This window comes from Falco biarmicus, chromosome 2 (assembly GCF_023638135.1).
Source record: "Falco biarmicus isolate bFalBia1 chromosome 2, bFalBia1.pri, whole genome shotgun sequence".
Taxonomy (NCBI): Eukaryota; Metazoa; Chordata; class Aves; order Falconiformes; family Falconidae; genus Falco; species Falco biarmicus.
The window spans coordinates 59,552,159-59,574,577 of record NC_079289.1 but is presented as its reverse complement, the minus strand read 5'-3'; the positions used below and the strand labels follow the sequence as shown (position 1 = coordinate 59,574,577).

The 22,419-nt window shown below is 45.3% G+C and overlaps 1 long non-coding RNA gene across 1 annotated transcript; it reads right to left on the bottom strand.

Annotated features, from left to right (window-relative positions):
* Window positions 1–11,968: 11,968 nt before the first annotated feature.
* On the bottom strand, window positions 11,969–22,135 carry LOC130145156 (uncharacterized). The gene is made up of 3 exons (XR_008820388.1): window positions 21,430–22,135; window positions 14,893–19,675; window positions 11,969–14,560 (listed from the first exon to the last, which is right to left on the bottom strand). It is a non-coding gene; the product is annotated as an uncharacterized LOC130145156 (long non-coding RNA).
* Window positions 22,136–22,419: the final 284 nt, after the last annotated feature.

Genomic DNA, 22,419 nt, shown 5'->3' with positions numbered 1-22,419 from the left:
GGCTTGTGCTCCGAGTGTCTCACTGTCACTCTGTTGGCAGGATACTGTCAAATGCTGGGATCCAAATATTGCAGCCCTCTTGAGAAGCAAACCTGGCAGGGCAGCTCAGGCGTACCCACTATCTCAGTGTCCACCCTGCCATCAGAGGATTGCCAGCCTCACAGATAAATTCCAGTCCTAGCCGTTATTATCATAAAATGTAAGTGTTAAGGGCAAGTAATGGAGCATCAGCTGTAACCTAGCTGGAAAAGACAGGGAGCTTTATTTGTCTAAATTTTTACCTTGCCTAAAAAATGGCAGGCTAAAGTGAGATGCGGAAGCATAAAGCTGAGTGAGAGGCACCAGCACAGGCTGCACAAGTTGTACACCTTTCATTGCCAGCTGAACTGCAGGTGATTTTGAGGTAGCAGTTCCTTGAGCCATAGCTCACATTCAGGGCATCCAGCAGACTAGGGGAAAGACAATGCTTCAGAGTAATGCCGAATTAACTTACTTTGAGTGGAGATCGCACTATTCCCATTAATACTGAACACCAATTAAGCCTTTACAAATTCGGTACTTGGCAAAAGGGGACTGAGAAGATCTGTTATCCCAAAGCAATTGCACCTCAGCTGCAGCCTCAATTCAGAACACAGGAATGCAAGAAAGAGAGTTCATAAAACTTCATATTAATTTTCTAATTTTTTCTTCTTCATTCCTTTCTTTCCTATACTTAATGGATGCTTATGTGCTCTGGTATAATTTATATTTTTGGTGTTGTTTTGCTTCTTTCTCGGTCTGATTTTTGCATTCTCTTTTTCTTTAATTTTTTCCTCCCTCCTCAGTGCACGTGCTGTATTTCTGCTTTATTCACATCCTGTTTTCAGAGCAGTCCTTGAGGAACATAGATCCCATTAATTCTATCCATGTGTAGCCCCTTCCCACTGGAAAACTATTTTCCTATGCTTTCTGCATATAGCAAACTGCTACCAGTTTGCTTCCTATTTTCTCTGTTCATTTTCTTAGCCCCAATCTCCTTTCAATACTTAAAACTCTTCTCTGCATAAGCACCGTGTTTGAGGTAGGCTGGCTAATACCCGGTAGAGTCCAGAGCAATGCAAATGAACACATGCGGAGGAAAGAGAGGATCTGTCATTCTTTAATCCTCTGGTCCATGGGAATAGGGTCAGACCAGCCTGTTTTTACTGCACTTTTCCTGCAAGAGCTTTCCTTCTGGAAGATAAGGGTACTTTATAGCGACCCAAATATTGCTAATATGTCCAAGGCTAAGAACTTTATATATATTAGATTGCAACTCATGGATATATTTTCTATGATGGATAAAGTCATACATTTTTATGAATTTCTGCATATGTAATGAAATTTTCATGTAAATGTGAAAGAATAGTTTTTAATATTGCAACATAAGGCAACTCATACCTAGCTACTCAAACTTAGGTTTCTGTGGGTTTAGGGGGACATTTAAATAGATGCTGACTGATTTTCAAGTGTGCCAAGTAACGCTTCTGAAATCCAGAAGTATTCACTGCCAGGAGTCATTGACAATCATAATGCTTTTCTTTACATGCTTACATATGAATTAAGAGTGTAAGTTTAAACTCCCACCAATTAAAATAGTAATTATAAATCTCTGAACTTCTCCGTTATTGTTTTTAATTGAATGGTCTAAGAAAGCGTTGTTTCTTAGATGCATGGCATCATTTCATATCTTTAACTGTACATCACTCCTGGAAATAGAAGCTTGTTCTGAAAACATTATATGGTGCATAATAATCTAAATTTGTCATCAAATATGAAAATTATGAAAGGTATGTGATTGGACATGTTTCAATGAGAATATATGTTGTGTGTTATAGTAACCTATACACTGTTGTAAGCACCTCTGACAGATTTGATATGCCAAAGACAGCTGGGTTTGAATAAACAGTGGCTGTTTGTCAAAGAATGACATTATTCCCAATCTAAACTTGGGACCTGTTAACTTTCGGTAGTACATCAGACAATCCATGTTCTTTTCCTTGGATTATAAATACAACTTTTCATACCAGAGGCTCAGATTTATATGCAGTAGGAACAGCAGAGATGACCTTTCCCACTAATCTTGTGTTGGAATAAGTTTGTTTAGAAAAGTGTATAAAAATAATTATAAAAGTATAAAATAATATGTTTTTTTCCCTGTGCTTAAGTGCAAAATACCTAAAGGCTGAAGAGCATGGGGATCAGAAACAGCTGATTTATTTTATTTTTTTTTGTTGTTCCTTAAACTTAATAAAAGACCATCAAAATTATTTTTTTTGTTTTAGGCTGGAGACATGCATATTTGTTATAGAAGTTTGACTCTCACTTTAAATTAGAAACTTGAGTTTTGACCAAGACCCTTCATTTTTTCTGTTCCTGAGGATGTGAATACACAGCAGCACATGTATGTGCTGTGTGCACAGGTATCAAAAGCACCTTTACTAGTTTTCTGAAAGTGATCAGCAAGCTATTATTTGATTAGCCAGTATAGTTTCCTGAGTTAAAAAGTAGTGATACCCATAACTGACTAATTTTTAATTATTGCATCATACTTCTTGAGGGTCTGAAAAGATTTTAGGTCATCTGTGAAAGTGGAAGTGATGGGCAGGCGATAAGCCAAACTTCTATAATGTGCAGAAAAATATAGGATTTTAGTGTGGCCTGTGTAGATCCCCATGCTTTTACAGTAAGCTGGAGAACTTGGCCATTTATGCATTGGACAACTTTTTCCAGGAATGGTGAAAGAGCAAGCCATATGCTCACATTCTGCAGATATAGATGCTGACCACCAGCAAGGTGAGAAAGTGTCTTGGCTGTAACTTCCCTTGGGACCTTAGGCTAGTAAAGAAGGTGAATTGCTCAAACCAAATTGAAGCCATTTCTATTAGTGGTAATTCTTTAATTCAGTCTGATAAAATGTGTTTATTCAGCAATTTGTTCATTCTACATTGATAACAGTATCATTTTATTATTCTAGTTTTTCCTGTGATCTCAGCTTTCTCATTGTGTCCATCTATCATTAATTAGCATAAGACTCTTTGTGGACATTTCTGGCTTTGTAATTGTGGTGCTAAATGGAAGGCCCTTACTTTAATAAAGGAAGGTGTCATTGTGACGCATGTTTCTGGATGGCAACTTTTGGATGCTATACATTTCTCAGGGTCTTTGTTAGGGATTTTGTATTCCCTCATTGTTCTTGATAAGTGCAGCCACTTTGTTTTCCAGTGGCAGCTGTTACAATTCATGCGTGTGCTGGGACTGCTGACAGGAGCTCACTGGCTATTCTGTCCGCCTGGCTGATGAAATGACCTGGCCAGAAGCCAGTGGAACAAGCCTTTCTGCTCACACTGCTGCAAGGGAAGAATTAATAGTTTCGGCATGCCTGTACAGTCTTTGAATGCTAAACTCAATTCCATGTATGTTTTCGCTCTGAAGTTTCACTCTGTTTCTGTGTGTTGCTTCTTTGAATGATTTGCATGGTTAGGGATGGTAAAGAACTTTACTGCTGCTGCTATGTTCACCTTTATTGTGAACATTGTGTTAAGGTCTAACACTCTTTAACATTTAATTCTCAGTGTGAGCCCTCTCTGGAAGGAAACGGGACAACTGGTTACCTGGGAGGCTGAGGTACTTCATGACTTTTTTGCCTCGATCTTCACTGGCAAGTGCTCCAGCCACACCACCCAAGTCACAGAAGGCAAAGGCAGGGACTGGGAGAATGAAGAACTGCCCGCTGTAGGAGAAGTTCAGGTTCAAGACCGTCTAAGGAACCTGAAGGTGCCAAGTCCATGGGACCTGGTGAGGTGCACCTGCGGGTCCTGAGGGAACTGGCAGATGAAGTGGCTAAACCACTGTCCATCGTATTTGAGAAGTTATGGGAGTCTGGTGAAGTTCCCACTGACTGGAAAAGGGGAAACGTAACCCCCAGTTTTAAAAACAGAAAAAAGGAAGACCCAGGAAAATACAGGCCAGTCAGTCTCACCTCCATGCCTTGGAAACTGTGCTAAGGCACATGGAAAATAAGGAGGTGATTGGTGACAGCCAACATGGCTTCACTAAGGGCAAGTCATGCCACCACAAATTTGGTGGCCTGTGATGGGGTTACAGCATTGATGGATCAGGGAAGAGTGACTGATGCCACCTACCTGGACTTGTGCAAAGCTTCTGACACTGTCTGTGTAACATCCTTGTCTATGAACTGGAGAGACTTGAATTTTATGTGTAGACCACTCAGTGGCTAAGGAATCAGCAACCATTCCATGATTCTATGATATTTCTGAAAGTAGTGAGTTCCAGAAAGGAGTGCATGGAAGTCTCTTTGATTTATTTGGTTTCAATAGAATATCACTTGCATCGCTGAGAAGTGTTTTCTGGCCTTGCACCTGTGCTGTTGGAAGTTTAATTTGTTGTGATTCTGTGGTCTGATAGAAAGAAGCAGTGGCAAAGTTTACTAAAGTCAACAGCAACTGCTGCTCACAAAATCTGCTATGCTGTGGTAGGAGAAAAAATAATTTGGTTTGGCACAACTTAGCAAATCCATTCTAGATACTGTCCATCTTTAAGTAGATTTCAGTGTACACAGTGTATTTGCTTTAATAGTGCCTAGGAACTGAAGTTAAGCTGAAAGGTCTAATTATTGGCTTCTCCTTATTTTCCTCTTCTAACTTACAGGTTATCATGAGTTTACATATGTGACAGGATCTAGTTTGCTACCAGCGATATACTTTTGAATATAAACATTCATACTCATACATATAAACATGTACACTAGAAGTGTCAGCATGCAAGGAAATGAACCTGTAAATGTCTGAAAACTGACAGATGTGGCTATGGATGGCACCAGGCAGAATTTTAAAAAGTATGGTACTGCTCGGAGCTGTCTTCTAGCTCATGGCATGCCCAAAGGACAGTTCAGACACCACCTAACTGTGCTCAATGAGTTTTGGGTGGGGGAATGCTTACATGGCTATTGCCAGCTATTTTAAATCCCCCTGGTGTCATGCAAAGCTATGCTCAACGTTCAGCAAACCGGTGAATTCATCTCAGTGCATGTGCTTGTGGTGAGTGGGCCTTGGCTGTGTGCCATGTGCCCACCAAGCTACCCTATCACTCCCCTCCTCAGCAGAACAGGGTGGGAAGAAAATAAGATGGAAAAAAACCTTTTGAGTCCAAATAAAGACAGTTTAAAGAAGCAATAGCAAAAGCCACACATGCGGAAGCAAAGGGAAACAGAAGATGTTATTCTCTACTTCCCATCAGCAGGCGATACCCAGCCACGTCTCGGGAAGCAGGGCTTATGGTACACGTAGCAGTTGCTTCAGAAGACAAATGTAAATAACGAATGCTACCCCCCGCCCCTTCCCCGTCTTCTTCCTCCTTCCTCTTAGCTTTTATATCTGAGCAGACGCTGTATGGTATGGAATCTCCCATTGGTTACTCTGGATCAGCTGCCCTGGCTGTGTCCCCTCCCAAGATCTTGCCCACCCCCAGCCTACTGGTGAGGTGGGGGGGCGGTTGGAGAGACACCCTTGGTGCCGTGCGGGCACTGCTCAACAGTAGTGTCCTGGTTTCAGCTGGGATGGAGTTAGTTTTCTTCTGAGCAGCCCTCAAGTTTTACATTCCTTTCTGATTCTCCTCCCCATCCCTCTGGGTGAGGGGGGTGTGAATGTGTGGCTGTGGGGTGCTTGGTTGCCAGCCAGCAAGTAGCCAAAGCACGGCTGTGTTACCCCCACCTTTCTAGCTCTCAGTACAAGCACAGCACTGTGAGGGATGCTGTGGGCTCAGCCAGACCCAGTACAGTGCTCCATGCATCAGTGCTTTCAGCAGTTAGCATCTTGCTGCATTTGGTAATGCAAGTACGTGGGTATTCTTGAAGTCTTGTGTTTAGCGCCATATGTAAAACCAATCTGAGCATACGTGGAGAGATGACATTTGTCTTGGAGTCAAGTATCTTTGGTGCAAATCTCTTTATTTACAAGATCTGCTCTTCTAAGCACAGGAAAAATCAACTGTAGAGAGACGATGTCCTGCCTTACAGCCCTCCTGTGTTCCCCACCACATCACTAGCTGAAAAGCTTTTCCCTTACCCTTTTCTTGGGTCCTTGTATCCATACACTCCCTACCGAGCAGAAGCTCCCCAAACTTTATTTTTTTTCCATCTCAGCTGTCCTACATTCAGCCTCCTTTCGTTTTCACAGTCTCTCTCCCAAGGAAAGGCCAGCCAGAAGCAATGTTGTTCAGAAGCTTTTGATCCTGATCAGGTGTACTGTCACCTCAGTTCTTACAAATATGTTTCACAACTTCTGCAATGACCTGAAAAACAATGGTGAAGTATGGTGTCAGTGATCTCTGCCCCACTTATTTGTGCTCTGCAGTTTTGGTTGTAAAATTTATGAAAGAGATGCCTATAAACTTGAACATTATATGGTGATCAAACTAAGAACGCTCTTTGAATAAGGCTGAAAGACCTGCTCTGACCATGCTCGTTTTTGCTTGTGCTGGAACTCGGCTGAAATTAATTGATCAAAGCTGTTGTAAAATCATGTAGGAATGGCTCTTGCAGCCATTGCAAAGACTTTGATAGGCTGGAAGAGAAGATTTGGGAATGGTGCAGGTAGTAACACTCACATTGTGCGTGTGACTCCTTTAAAAATCAGATTTTAAATAAAGCTAAGCCTCGTAAGAGCTTCTTTGATACACCATTAAGTGAGTCCTTATCTACTTCTTCTCTAAGTTTCTTGTTATGTTAACCATGTGAGGTATCCTGACCTCCACTTGAAGTTGTGGATTGCATGTCACAAAATCTGCCTTCGTTTTATAAGGACTTGTTTATTGCCAAGTGGAAAATCTTCCGTGAGATGCTGCAAGGGCAACACATTTCTGGAGTCCACATGACAGCTTTTAGCCCCAGACATGTTTGGCACTTCTTTTCCTCAGCACTTGTAAATCAATAGATTATATGACACGAATAAGTTTAGAAGAAAGATGAAACACAGGACTTCATCCACAGTGAGCACTTTGAAGATCCTGTAGCATCACATGACTTTTATTTATGTGGGACTGGTCATCCCAGTTTTAACCTCTGAACTTTTGGACATGCACCCTTGCCCTGATCACCTGGTTAATTCAGCAAGCAAAGCCCAAATAATTTACTGTGAAGACTGGATCTAATATCACAGGTCTCTCACATGTCTGTTGCACAATTAATCCCATCAGGTACAAAAAAAACCCACAAAGGAAAAAAAAAGCTCATTCCACCTTAGCCTTCTGGGAAAATGCTAAGTATAGTAACATTACACTCAGAAGCTGGAGGACTGGCTTCCATAGCGAGTTTGTAGGTCTTTGCCAACAGCAGCAAATCAGACTGAGCATGTCTGAGCAATGACATCAGGCACACCATCCCTTGAGTCAAGTGGCAAGTTGGTGATAACCTCAGAAGGAGACGGGCTTGGCAAACTGTGTCACGTCTGTGCCAGCTTGTGCCAGCACACATGGCGAGGTTTTGGCCTTGTGCTTGTCCAGCATGACAGACAGGGGCAGAGCTAATGAAATGGGTGTTGAAAAGGGGACATAGGGAAAGATCATCTGCAGGATGGAATTTATGGTGCTATCTGTTTTGTGGTTTAATTGCTGCTTTCAGTCCTTCTAATTTTGTATGCCTCAAAGGGTGTATTTGCTCCCTGTGGTTTTTCTTTTGATTTTGGTTTTGTGCGTTGTTGGTTTTGAATTTTTTTCCCCCAAAGGGAATAATTACAGGGTTTCTGGGCAGTGAGTGTAGAACTTTGACCCTTAAGATAATAAATCACTTCCAGATCAAGGGAGTTCTATAAGCCCTCGGTTTGGATCAAGGTCAGACTGAGCCCAGTGTTGTACTGTAGCCAGGCATGAGGACCCAGTGCTGGCAAACGGTGTTTAAAAACTTACCTTTCTCTTGGATGCTCTGTTTGCTTTAAGCTCTTGGCCCTGTGCAAATGCTGGGCTGAGATTATAGGTCTGTACCCTATTGTCATGGTGTCACCCCGGCTGGTGATGCAGTGCCCCACAGCCGCTCGCTCCCCCTCACCCGGAGGGATGGGGAGGAGGGCTGGAATGTGAAACTCCAGGGTTAAGATAAGAACAATTTAATAATTGAAATTTAAAAAAAAAATGAAAGAACAATCATAACAACAGTGACAGTAACAGTTACAGTGAAAAGGGGATGGGAAAGACTAAACCCAGAGGACGGGAGGGGAGGAACCAGTGTTGCACCGCGCAGCTGCTCCCACCCAGTCCCCGAGCAACGACCCCCGCCCCGGCCAGCCCCCAGGTATATACACCAGGCTCAGCCCGTCCCATGGTATGGAATATCCCTTTGGCTAGTTCTGGTCAGCTGGCCTGGCTGTGTCCCCTCCCAGCTCATTGTGCCCCTCCAGCCTTTTCACTAACAAGGCCTGGGGAACTGAAAAGTCCCACACCACAGCCAAAACACAGCACTGCAATAGCTCCCGAGAAGGTGGTTAACTCCATCCCAGCTGAAACCGGGACACCTATCTAAACCACAACTCAGGCATGAATTTATATCAGCAAAGAAGGAGGTCAGATCAGTTGTTTTGTGACACCAGTGAGTGGATTTGTCAAAGAGTGTTAGAAGAAGCTCATGGTTTTGCATCAATTTTGCGTCAATCCATCAATCTATTAAAATTCTTAAAATCCTTCTTTCGTTATATATTAGTGGGATCCCATGGAAGGAGATGCAGCAGAAATGTATCTCAGTAGATGCTTTGACATCCAGGTGCTGGAGCGTGTCCAGAAAAGGGCAATGGAGCTGGTGAAGGGTCTGGAGCACAAGTCTTGTGAGGAACTTCTGAGGGAGCTGGGGGTGTTTAGCCTGGAGAGGAGGAGGCTGAGGGGGGACCTTATCGCTCTCTGCAGCTGCCTGAAAGGGGCTGTAGGCAGGTGGGGCTCAGTCTCCTCTCCCAGGTAACAAGTGACAGGACAAGAAGAAACGGCTTCAGGTTGCACCAGTGGAGGTTTAGAGTAGATATTAGGACAAATATCTTCACTGAAATGGTTGTCAATCATTGGAACAGGCTGCCCAGGAATGTGGTGGGATCACCTTCCCTGGAAGCATTTAAAAAACATGTAGATGTGGTGCTTAGGGACATGGTTTAGTGGTAGACTTGGCAGTCCTGGGTTAACAGTTGGACTTGATGATCTTAAAGGTCTTTTCCAACCTAAATGAGTCTATGATTCTGTGATTACTGCTGTTAAGTGTCTTTTAAGTGGTAGGGCAGTTGTCTAGGACCATAGAAATGAGAGAATCGGAAGCCAGCTCTGTCATCTAGTCTTATCCCTGCCAGTGCAACATTGTCACATTCACTGTGGCAGCTATGGGGAATTTTTAAGGCCACATTATGGCAGCAGTCCCTGTGTTTGCAGTGACACATCCCCAAACAGGGGAAGGAAGAGGCTGTGCCGGTACAGGCACACCAGGTAACGTTTAGTCCCTTCAGCTTATACCTATATTAAAGAATATCATTAACATTAGATCTTTGTCCTCTCCCCCTCTGCCTAGGGCAAGTGTGCAACCAGCTGCATATCTTCTTTTGAAAAGGATTGCTTGTGTCCTTTTTGCACACACAGTGCGGGTTAGTGCATGTTTATTTTAATGTTCATATGACACCATATTTACGTGCAAAGTCCCAGTCCCAGGGCTTGCCTGTATAATACTGAACACTGTCTCATAATGTTTAATACTGAACGTGCACTTACTGTTTCATACTGTGTTTATTCACCTCCTAAGAACATTTCTCCTTTCTTTGGCAGGGCAGGCAAATTTTCTGCAGACTGGCACAGTGTGCGGGTACCCCAAACAGCCTGGCCTGAGCAGATTGTGCTGACTTGCAACCAGGCAGGGCTCTCAGGTAGCTACAGGTGAATCCATCAAGAAGTTGGAGGATGGCACATGCCATTTTGGGGCCTTCTCTTTCCTGGACTGACCTCTCGCTGTCCTTCTCTCTGCCTTCTTTCTGATTTGGTTCAGTGAAGGATTGTAGAGAAGAGTTTGTTTTCTGCAACTTTGCCGTTCTTTGACTCTTGCAGACCCAGCTCCACATTTCAGGGTAGCAGAGGGGTTGGAAACGCCCCATTGTCTTCTCTTGGGTATGTCCCAACGTTGTGTCTTACCAAAGTGTTGAAACTGGATAGCTGGCAGTCAAACAATCAGCAGCCGAGTGTCTCTTCTGCCAGTCCGCTGTACTGGAGATATTCATAGCTGTGTGAAACCGAGTGGTGACTTGCAGACCTTGCTGAGGGTCCTGCTGGCCAAACACCCAGAGACTCTGGGGAACCTGAAGATGGAGACTTCAGTTTCATGAAGATGTACTCATTTAAGTTCCTGTACTTATGGGTTCTTGCTCTGGCCACCTTTTGCAAGTTTTCTAGTTTATTTTTTGAGGTTAATAATACCTTAAATACATCAATTGTTGCTTTTTCTCCTCCAGTAGTTACATCCCTCTCTTTACATTTCCAAGGACACTCTCCTCAACTTTCCTTCTTTCTTCCTTTCTTTCTTTCTGTTCTTCTCAAGGACCCTTAAATTCTCCAGTGGCAGTTCCTTTTTTTTTGTTACCAACTTGAGGAAGCTTTGGCATGTGTCATTTGTGCTAACGGGCTCTCATACTAAATGCAGACATCTTGGCCTATGCTGTACCTGAACATGCCATGGGATAATGGTTCAGCCACAGAAGCACTGAAGCCACTGAAGTGGTAGCTGTGCTGGTAAAGCTAATACATGCTGCAAGTCAGGTGTTCATCCATATGGATGCCTATAGCCGGCTCTGGATGTTTGTTGAGGTTTAACCCCAGCCAGCAGCCCAGCCCCACGCAGCTGCTCGCTCACTCCCCCTCACCCAGAGGGATGGAGAGGAGGATCAGAAAGGAACATAAAACTCAAGGGTTGAGATAAGAACAATTTAATAGGTAAAGCAAAAGCTGTGCACACAAGCAACGCAAAGCAAGGAATCCATCTACCACTTCCCACGGGCAGGCAGGTGTTCAGCCATCCCCAGGAAAGCCGGGCTCCGTCACGTGTAATGGTTACTCGGGAAGACAAACAGCATAATGCCAAATGTCCCCCTCTTCCTTCTTCTTCCCCCAGTTTATATACTCAGCATGATGCCATATGGTTTGGAATACCCCTTTGGCTAGTTCAGGTCACCTGTCCTGGCTGTGTCCCCTCCCAGTGTCCCGTGCCCCTCCAGCCCTCTCGCTGGCAGGGCTGAGAAACTGAAAAATCCTTGACTTGGTATAAACATCACCCAGCAACAACCAAAACCATCAGTGTCCTGGCAGCATTGTTCTCGCATCAGAGCCAAAGTACAGCACTGTACTAGGTGCTAAGAAAACTAACTTTATCCCAGTTGAAACCAGGACAGTGCTGAAGCACATGGACCTCCAGGAGCCTACTGAGTTCCTGTCTTAGCCAGAACTGCAGGAGTGTAGTCAGCACAGGCTTCCTCCTGCATCTTGGAGGTGGAGAGAAACTGCTGAGAAAAGCAAGGGAAGAGAATGACAGAAATATTAATCAAAAAAGGTCTTTTATTTCCCAGTTTATTTTTCCCCGTCCCAAAGCACCTGTCAAAATAAGACCACATCTTTGGAAGATACATGTACATTTACTACACTATTTATACAACAAGTCTTTTAACTAACCTGCAGGCAACTTTTTCCAAGCCACAAGGACTGGTTAGAGCATCTTGAGCCTCAAGGGACCACAGGGATTGTTGGTAACACTTTCTGTTCTGTGCAGTGTGGGTGCAGATGGAGACTTGTAATACATACACATCGGTGGGCTACATTCAGTCTTGGAGCTTCCCAATCTTCCCTTGGAGCGCCAGTGTTCTGCTTATTGCAGACAATAACGTATAGCAAGCCCCCCACCCCACCCCACCCCACCCCACCCCCCGGCTTTTCTTATGTTTATATTTATACCATTTAATCTTTGGCCAGAAACTTCATAGGGTGCATTTTCAAATACCACCATGTGGGAATAACCATAAAAATATGCAGATATGCTTATGCACATGTAAAACAGCAGTTGTTTGTTTGGTTTTTTTTAATTTACTTTTACCAGAGTTGCTTTCAAGTCCATGGATATTAGGCCTGCAGGATGAAATAAACTTCCCTCTGGAAGGCTGAGCACAAACTCAGCATTTAAGCCTTGTTAGAGCCCTATTTTGAGAGCTTAAATAATATTAAATGTTGCAAGACCCTTGTGCCACGTCTCTGCAAGGGGAGCGGGTAGAGTTCATTCACTGTGAAGTAATGCTTGTGTTAATAGTTACAGGTAGGGTGACTGGGAATCCATGCCTGGAAAACCTGTGATCTTGCTGATTTTCGTGCCCTCTCTGGCATCCTGTGAAAAATCTCACATGACAGCTTTAAGGGCAGCTGGGTCCCTTGCCAGTCAGCTGCTCCCTTCAGAAAATTTTTCTCCAGATATTCCCTGGATGGCACAAATCCCCACCAAAACACCCATCAGAAGGGAAAGCAGCGCTGCTATGAAAACAGCCTGAGGTATGTCTGTAGTGCCCTCATTCCAGATTAGTCTGTCAACAACACTTCCAGGTCAGTAGCATCAAACCAGTAAAACGTTGTGGCATGGAGCTCTGCGTGAGCTGTTCTGTTCATTCGTGGGGTAGGGTGTGAAGCCTAGACCGAACCCCATGCTGCTGTGGGAAGCTAGCCACCAGTGCTTAGGGTAATGAGCTTGAAGGCACATCCACAGGGCAGAAACACATACTGAATATCTCCCTGACATCCCAGTCCGCTGGGATAAATCAGTCATCAATATATAAATAAGCCTTTGTGCAAGGGACACCATGTTTATGAAAGGCACCTGGTGCGTGGCTTAGGCAAAATATGTGTGGCTAATGCCATGGAGGTGAGGGCAGCACCACCCCACGCAGGCCACAGGGCTTACAGGTAACCTCAGAAAATGCCTGCGTCGGGGCAGGGGGGCTGTCAGTGGCAGCATCCTCCTCGCTTTTGGCATTCAGACCCTGCAAGATCACTGTCCCCCAGGGAACACAGTTTTTTAGATCTGCTTCTCAGGCCATGCGTGATACACAGCATTAGTAGGCAGCCCATGAAGCAGCTCTGTGAGCAAGAAGGTAGGCAGGTCAGGGAGTTTGCTCTGCTTATATGAGACCATGTCTGAGGCCATATTTGAGTCAGGAGTGGTTTGGGTGAAGCACAAAGCTCTTCTCAGGGCCCTGTTCCCTAACTCCTTGCAATGTCTGGCTCTGGAGGAGCCTCCCACCCTACTGTTGCCACATCCCAAACAGTAATTTCTGGCTGCTTGGCCTAGCAGAGTGGTAGGCTTCAAAATGATGCCAAGATATGATCAATAAATTGCTGGGTGCCTGGAGAAAGGGTGAGGAAAGCAGCACTGGGAATGGGTGTGGAGGAGATGCCAAAAGCATGAGGTGATCTCCACCACAGCTATGCCCAGGTGTCCCCCCATGCAGCAGACAGGTACCTGCAAAAGCCCGACTGGATCATACCCCACAGCTCCCACTCCCTGGATGGATGCTTCTTTTTAGGGGCAAGTGAGCACCAACATCTTGTCCTCACCCACCCAATGTGCCATTACCAGTCGGTCAGGAGAGGTAACAAGCACAGCCTTCGGGCTGGGCTGTGAGGGAAGAGGCGATGGCTGGTTTTGTCTTTGTTTCAGTTGCTGGAGGGGAAGGATGCTCTGTCTGCACCCTCCTGGGGACCAGATAGAGAGTTCAGATGGGCCGTGAGCAGGGCTGGACTCCTGCTGCTGAAGCAAGTCTTCAAAGGTTCATCTTCTGATGGCCAGAAGTCATGAGTATGTGGTTCAGCCCCTGCTATGAGCCCAGATGTCCATGTGAGGTTATACTCCCTTTAACTTTGCTCCTTCCCCTGTCAACCTCTGCGCAGCCCTCCTCCCCCTCTCTCCTGTGTTCTCTCAGCGAGTTGCTTTATGATGCTCCCGAAGAAAGTCTTGCTGCATTCAGGGAACTGAATGGGCAAAAAGCTGGAGAAAATTGTTCCCCCATTCTGCCCCTGTAGGGTTATCTTCCTGTGGGGTGACAGGGGCAGCAGGAGCAGCGTGGCCCCGTGCACGGCGCTTCGCTGTCTCATTGCTGTAGCTGCAAAAGGACAGCACAGGCTCCGCCACCCTTGGGGAGCACAACTCAAGGCAGAGCATCTCCCAGTTCCTCCTGGGGTGAGGGAAGGAGCCGCAGCTTGCAGAGGGAGGGACACCCCAACCCTGTGTGAGAGAGTGAAGAGAAGCGGCTGTGCCTGCAGGTGCACATGGCAGATTTTCTTTTGTTGCTGTTTATTATGAAAAGTTAGGAAGTGGACTGTCCCCAGGGTATTTTTGACCACGAAGGACTTCTTGCTCACCAGTAACCTAATCCCCACAGAGGCAGGGGGATCCTAAATACCGATGCGCAGGGGGTAATGCCCGGTGCCATTCTTTGCATCAGCCTTTTGAACTCACATAACAGTTTGCTATGAACTCTGAACACTGCCAGAATAAAAAGCCATGCCGATGGATATGTAAAAAGAACAGAATAAGAAAAGGAGAAAGGTAAATTGTGTTTCCTAAACTTGGGGAGGTCTCAGACGTTGATCAAGATAGCTTTAGTCTTTGATAATGCTAGACAGTTTAATTGCCCCGCTCGCATACATTAGCCAAATCTTTCTGTCTAAGGTGTCTCTTGTAGTTTTGAAGAATAGCTACACATTAAAAGAAGCCCTTGTTTTCAATTTAATGGAAACACATCTCATAGTGATTTTATTTATTTCATAATTGACAAAAATACCCTCCCTCCCAGGAACAAAAATCTCTCAGCTTACCAAAAGGCAGCATCAGTTTTTCCCTTGGTTGCAGGGCTCTTTTCTCGTAACTGGATGTTAACACCTCTGACAGATATCAGAGGCGACGCTCTGGCACTGTCCTGGCAGATCGGTAGTTGAGGCAACAGCAAGGCTGTGACGTGTGCTTCTGACTTCAGGTTTCAGTTTTCTGGGGAAGGACCATGCCAGGGTGTTTCCTCTTTCCTCAGAGGTGTGGGGAGCAGAATCAGGAGGGCGCTAGCCCAGCGGTGCCTGGCCGTGTCAGGTGTCCAGCTCCAGCATATTTGCCGGTGCTGCAGGGATGCAGCTGCAGAGTTAAAGACTTAGAGAGCTTGAAGTGAGATGTGTTCATCTGGGCTCAAAACACTCACCGCCCGTTTTTAAATGGGTGTATGTTAAAGGCTTTTGACGTCTTTTTTTAAAGAAATGTGTGTATGCATGTGTGTGTGTGTGTAGAGTCCATGTACACACATGCATATTTCAACGCAAACTTAATTTCTTTTAGGTGCATATATAGTTGACAGCGTTGAGTGGGATAACGGGGCTGTTGCAGCAGGGTTATACATCTTAAGTGCACTGAGGTAAGGGAACAGATTATTCCCTACACTTTCAGGATCCTTCTATACAGTAAAGTCAAAGGATTTCAGGAAGAGTTGCTGAGAGAGGCTGAGAAGCTCTAGGATGCAAGAATAAATACTTGTGGAGTTGCACCCTCTCACAGAAATAAACACTCCCGAGCTCTTTTAAAATAAGAAGTAATCTTAAATGTTGAAGACCCCTAAATACATCTGCAGCTTATTAAACAGCTGCTTTTCAGGCCATATTTAACTGAAGAAGGGATTACTTCATCACATCCCCATCAGATCCAAAGGAGTTTGCTGCTGGGGACCAAGGTCAAATAAGAGCTCTTAAAGACGTCCATAACTTGAGCATGCCATGTGTTACTTGATGCTCACAGCCTGAGTGATAGGCCACATCTGTGCCACCGTGAACTTTGTTGATTTAGAATTTGGGGTGCTGGCTGAGTGAAATAAAATCATTGAATGAGACGGCCCGGTTTGTATGGTGAACTTTATTCTAACAGGACTGTATTTCCATTTCAGCACGAACATGTCCCATTGCGCCTGGCGGTTTGGAATCAGAAGCATTACCATGTGTGTATATTAAAGCCTGTAATTCAAAGGATTCATCACCTCCCTATTCTCCTTCCCTGTGTCTGAAGGAGGAGGTGAAATCCTTGTGCAGATGGAGCATCTGCAACAGCATGGGACGCAAGGAGACCCGGCCAAGGAAAGCTCACTGTGCCGAGTGCTTTACAGGCAAACAGACATGGTCCACACTCTGGAAAACTCAACACTGCTTGAGGCAATAAAAGAAAGTGACAGTGGAAAGGTGAAAGTAAGTAACACAATTGCTTAGGTACTAGTTCAGCAGGCTTGGAGGGGCCAGGGTCTTTGGTGTGCTGAGGCCATGTTACATTGTGGATGCAATTAGTGCATTTGGACACTTCTTCGGTGTGTTTAAATTACATCATGACTCGTTCTTGGTCATGGCTTTCCATCAGGGAACAGCAGTTCCCTTTCTATAGGGGACCAATAATCCCTGTGCCTGGGTTCTCAAGCCACCTGACGGAGTGCCTGGCTGAGGCGGTGTGGTGGCTTCTCTCCATGGCTCAGCAGTCCAGCAGAAAAAGCAGCCTGAGTTACTGTCCTCTTGAACTAGAAATGCCGAAATAGCCATGACAACTAACTAGGCACCTGTTCAGAGGTCTAAATGCAAATCTTCAAAGCAGGGAGAAGACAAGATAAGAAAAACTTACTCCTGTTTCTGTGGAAGGAGTCCTTGCTCATGTAAAACTGTGCCAGCGGACTTTCCTAGCCAAAAAGTGAGGAGAGTGTCCTGGAAACACAGCAGGGTGAGAGGAAGGATGGGGGGGGAAATGGGTGAGAGAGGTGACTTCTCAACATCTCTCTTGCTGTCCATGTACAATATGTGCTGGATCCCAGTACTCCTGAATGTGGCTGGAGAAGGTGCTGCAGCACTCCTGCAGAGGACATCAAAACACAAGCTTCATTTCTGGCGTACCTCACTGAATTGATTTCAATGAGTCAGCTGCAGGACTCTTGGCAGGGTGGGAGCCTCCATCCCAGCACAGGATGGTGAATGGAAGTGAGAACGTGGCTCCTCTTCCTCCTGCTTCACTTCTGTTCCTCTTCTGACCACTTCCCACCACACAGTGCCACTGTCTCCTTGCCCTCAGTCAGGTGCTGGTTGACCACCATGGCACACACAAACCTCCGGGGGAGAAGACTCCTGTCCTGTGGGGCAAGGGTTACAAAGCTCACAGCCAGGGAGCACCAGGGCTGCCTAAAGGCTGGGAGCTGGCTGGGGAGCTGGGCACAGTGGGGAGCAAAACCTCCTGCTTGCAGTGGTGGGGAGCTGCTGGCCAGCTGCTCCAAGGGCATCCACTTCTCGATGTGGAGATGGGCGAGCAGGTGGGTGCTAAGCTGCCAACCCCCCCGAGCCCTGGCTTGCTGGTATCCCCCCTCCTGGTGAATCCCTTGACCTTCTGGGAGCCAGCTCAAGTGTCCGTGCAGGCTGTCCCCTCCTGCCCCACGGAGGGCTGCCTATGTCTGACCTAGGATGGAAGGATCACTGTTGTGATGCGTGACTCAGGGGTGTCTCCTGGCTCATTCGAAACAAAGCCTGAGCTGATTAGGCCTTGAAGGCAGCAAGTCAGAAATACCCTGCCTGGCTCTGGGTGGCATGGCGGGAGACAGGACCAGGAAAGGTCACCTCTCCCCCTTCTGTGCTTGGGCAGCTCCTCACCTGGCGCATGCCACGAGGTTTGTGTTACCTGGCTCAACCCTTCTGAGGCTTCCCTCTGCCCAGCCCTGCCCTGTCTTTTGAGGGGTGACGGAGGAAGGATTTTCTGAATACTTTTTCCTGATGCATTTTGGCTCTGCCAACAGGCCAGTTGCTTTGTGTTTGGCTCCTGTCATTGTTCCTCTGGATTAATAACAGGAGTGGGTCCTCCCTGCCCGTGCTGGGCACCATTCGAGCTAACCCCATGTGCTCAGGCAAGTCAGCTCTGACCTCTGACAGCAAGGGCAGAGCCTGCAGGATCATAGCCTCGTCCTTCGTGTTGCCGAGGGGGACGCAAAGCGAGACAGCCCCTGGCCTTTGCTTCTCTTCTGTCCCACATTTCAGCAATGCTGCAGAGCACATTATACCAAAGTGGCCTTTCTGGAAGCAGGGGACACCAGTCATTCAGATGTTTCCGATAAATTGGTAAAAATTGGTACTCACAATGGAAAAAATGAATAACACATTTATATTCAGAGCAATGGGACAAGCACAGAAGCTCTCTTACTAAGCAACCGCCAGCCCAACATTATAATTAGTATTTTATATATTATATAAAACATTATGCATATATATCATTATTTCCCTTTTATACTTAACAGTTCCTGATTTTTCCTCCCCTGGCAGGCTATGGATATCATGCTATCTTTATGATTTCTAACTTGGCTTCTGCAGTGAAATAGAAAACCAGTCCTCACTTCATAAACATGTGGTCATGCTTCTTAAATGAAACGGTGTGATGCTCAGAGTACTAAGGTCGTAATTCAAGTTGCCGATCGCAAACTGCCAAAGTAATTTTTCTTTCAGGATATTGCCTTGCACTGAACCTGAAGATTGACTTACAATTTGTTGGACCATGCAGCGTATCTGTTACTGTTAGGAAGAGTGATTAGCAGACACTGGCAAGGCGTTCTCCTAAATAATACATCACTATTACTCACTGGTGAATTTAAATGAAAAGATACATATTACACACAACAAGGTTAGCTGTATGCATGTTTTCCCTCTGTTGGTTATTACCTATTTCCTAGTAGCAGAAAAGAATGTTGATGTTTTGTGAGCTGTAATTTAAAAACAACAAATCAAAGATCCTTATTAAAGGAGCTTCTGAGCACAGAAGCAGATCTGTTCAGGGCAGTGTAGCCAGATGTTGAATTAGAAGCGCAGAAGTAAACCTTTAAAACACTGTGAGTTTAAGTAGTACATTTGCAGAAATCTGCCCCTTCAATTGAGGCTATATTTGTTTTGTCAATCATAAAAAAAAAATTGAAAGTGCTGGGGTTTTTAAAGGAATTTTATGCTGCTTTGGCTACTTCCAGTTGACTCTAGTGGCTTTGGCTGTTGCTGTCCTAGTCCTGGATGGCAGCTGACTGAAAAGAGCTGTGCTATGATGCTTGAAACAGTCATGCCAGTATTGCTCTTTAAAGATGCATTTTATCACAAAGAACCAAGGTAATGTTATTGGTCCCAAATTCTCCCGTCAGTTGAGCAGCAGAGAAATGGTTGAGAAATGTTTTTCTAGTCAGACAACACACAAACCAGCAATACAGGAGAGAGTGGCAGATGCCAAAGAGAATGCTTTCAGTCAAGTTGTCTTGCTTTTACAGGTGTGCTACAGCACAAGACCCGTTAGATGGTAGCCTTTAGAAAAGAGCCCTTAGCAGTTTGTTGTTGGAGGCGAGGGCTTGAAATGATAGAATAACTTGAATGTGCGTGGAAGAGCTGACAAGAGGTAGTGGAGGCAACCTTACCCTCATTAGCAACATCTTAAACCATGGAGAGTGAATGTCCTTTCTCATGTTTCCTGCACAGATGCTGGAGATAATCCCAAGTCTATAAAACTTTGCTGGATATAGCTCTGTTTGCAGGATCTCATTGCAGGTTTGAGGAGTGAGTACATTCTTGTCCGGTCTTCAGACTGAGGCAGTTTGGGGGGAAAAAAAAAAAAAAAAGCCAAACTGAAGTTTCCTTCCATGTGGTCCTCTGTCAGCACAGATGTCTGCACCAGTGGGTGACATACACACTTCTCTAGTTTAGAAATAGTTTTGAAAATGGGATGGGAGCAGATTAGTGTATCTGTCTACCTATGTTATTTGTTCTCTTAAAACGAGCACTTGCCCTGTAATCTCACTAAGCAGCAGTTTACTTCAGAGGACACTCAACACGTACTGTTCCCTGTGAAACTTGCTGGCTCGCAAGGGGCTGAAGCAACTTCTTGTCGTGTTAAATCTCGGTCTAGCGGGGCACCAACTGATATAGTACGGTGGCAAGTAATCCCAGCTCATGCTCAAACGCATTTGCAGTTGTCATTCAGCAAAGTGCTTACATACATTTTTCAATTTAATCTTATTGGATTGATTTGGAATGTCCTTAATGACTGTGCTACAGCTGAGCAATCTTCTGACTTGGAGCTTCAGCCAGAGTCTGTAGAAGAGCAAGCCATGCAAACCTGCTCCCACCCTTGCATCCAGGCCCTGCATCTGCCACCCACTCCTCATCACAGAGCTCAGCAAAATGGGGACTGCACCTCTTTGGTGGTCTTGAAAAGCGGGTTAGACAAACATCTGCCAGGAATGGTTTAGGTAGAGTTGCTTGTGCCTTGGGCTGGAAAAACGGCCTCCTACAAGCAATTGCAACCCCATTTTCTGAAACTTCTAGGAAACTATGCTACACGATGGTTAAACTGTTACATGGATGACGAGTACAGATACTGATTAGTAGCCAAAATTAAAACCAAGAGTATTAATTATGCAGATTTTTCTGTAGCTTTCTACAGAAAAACCTTTCTAAGTTTACCTAGATATCTTAAAACCTTTAAACCTTTCTAAGTTTACCTAGGTATCTTCCCCAGGAAGAGAAGATTAGAGGAAAGAAAATGTTTTCTAGTTGGGAAAAGAATCCTTTTCAACTTACTGATTGAGAGGACATACTTTCCAGCCCATTTTACCTGTTATTTCTCCCAAGGGTCGACACAGACAGAAAGGAAGTGTAAATCACAAACGGCAATTGTAAGCCCCACTTGGGCAGCTCAGTCCAAAAAGTGTATCCTGTGAGTCCCACCCTAAGCTGCCGCTTGGCTCTGGCAAAATCTGCCTTGTAGCTCTGTTTTCACGGTAAAATCTCCATCTTGTCAGCTGCTTGCCATAGCTACATTTAGTCAAATCCAAATGCTTTTGGCCAAGCATAAGAGTTGGTGGATTCCCCAAAGAGATGCTTTCCCATCTATTTCACCTTGCAGGGGAGGACCTAAGTTTAAGCCTGCCCCTTGCTTCACGTCATACTTTGCTGCTGATTGCCTAGGTGAATGTTCTGTGGCACCCTTCTCTATACAACATGGGATGCTCGAGCCTCTTCATACCAAGAGTACAGTTACAACAGGGGGGACTGTGAAAAACCAACTGAAAAACAACTATCAGCCTGTGAGCTGGATCGCTGTTTTGGGAGGCAAGAGAAGGGTGGTACAGACAGTCTCACCTGTAAATCATCTAAACGCAGAGAAAAAATGGGCTCTTAGTGTCCCAAACCTTGTGATTTTGTCAGTGAGATAGCTTTACTCTGGGCAGTGAGGCTTATATCTTCTCTTGAAATTCAGTATCTTGGCTCCTACTATAATCGGCAGAGACGTGGTTGATGGCAGCCAAGGGAGCCTGGGGGATGACTCAGATGCCTTACCATAACGTGTATAGTCTTCAGTTCCCTTAAGGTTGGCTTCTGCTGTCATTTGACACTCCAGGGCAGATGAGGTATCTGGCTGACAGACATGATGCAAGGCAGAGGAAGCCCGTGTTCTTTCTGGTGCAGCAATGGGATACCAACCGGGATACTCCAAACCACCTAAAATAGCATTAGGCACCTGCTTTCAGGCAACTGAATCCTGGTTTGAGAAAGATTAATTATTTCTAGATTCATTGATTATACAGAATGTATCTCTGTAGGCGGGAGTGAACCAAACTTCCACATTGATGCCTGAATTCAGGTGTTCCCACCTGGAACTGATCTCCCCCAGCAGGATTAAGTGGCCTAAATATGGGTGTCTAGTGCAATCACGGGTACCACGTCTGGACCCTGGCTGCTGCTGCAGGAGGGTGAGGGTCTCTCAGCAGTGCTGTGTCTTCTGTGTAAGCCCCACACAATTGCTCTGGACACAATGAGGTGTCTCAGGGGGATTTGGGCACTTGTATTTAGGCCACCACATACAGCCTGTAGCATCCTGAAGATGGCTGGGAGGATGCTGTCAGTACGATCAGTGCCGGGGGCACTGACATCTCTGGGAAGGGGAGAGCCCAAGTCTGCGCTGATGATGTTCACAAGACTTTTGTCACGTCTGCTAGCTGTGGTGGCTCCACTGCTGGCTCGCAGGGGCAGCACTGGTTTCTGGTTTGAAAAGCATATTGGAGGCTGATGCTGAAATTTCCCCTATAGTTCTCTGACCTGGTGATACTGTCAAGGTAATAGAAGCTCTGCAGTCTGACACTAATGGCACCCATCAAAGATCCCCCACTCCTTTGATTAGTTAGAGCTGTGCTGCTAGATTTTTGTATTTTTACTGCAAATTATTTCACTGTTCAGTGGTTTGAAATTCTTTTTTGGTATCAGCATAGACTTTGCAAGGGTGGCACCACGTGCCCCGAGAGCCTGAATAATTCAGATAAATTTTATCAT